The sequence below is a fragment of the Tarenaya hassleriana genome, unplaced genomic scaffold, assembly GCF_000463585.1.
Source record: "Tarenaya hassleriana unplaced genomic scaffold, ASM46358v1 Cleome262, whole genome shotgun sequence".
Taxonomy (NCBI): Eukaryota; Viridiplantae; Streptophyta; class Magnoliopsida; order Brassicales; family Cleomaceae; genus Tarenaya; species Tarenaya hassleriana.
In genome coordinates this window covers 83555-83825 of record NW_010965883.1, presented here as the reverse complement: position 1 = coordinate 83825, position 271 = coordinate 83555, and positions in this window count along the sequence as shown.

Genomic DNA, 271 nt, shown 5'->3' with positions numbered 1-271 from the left:
GATGTCCTTCAACTTCAACGTCCTAGAAACCCGAGGTGCTAGCGTTCATTAAAGAAATTCTACAAAAAGGTAAAAATCCAGGTACAGAGTAGAACTAAGATCGAATAGGCTAAGTTGAGATAAGGATAGGTTCGGAAATAGGCTTGGTGGGTTGTAGAGATTCTAATGGGTTCTAGGTGGCAATAAAAATCCCATGGCTAGGTAGATTAGTCTTTGGTAGGAAGATCATAGTAGACCGGTTTGAGTACGATTCTCGGGAAACTAGTATTGG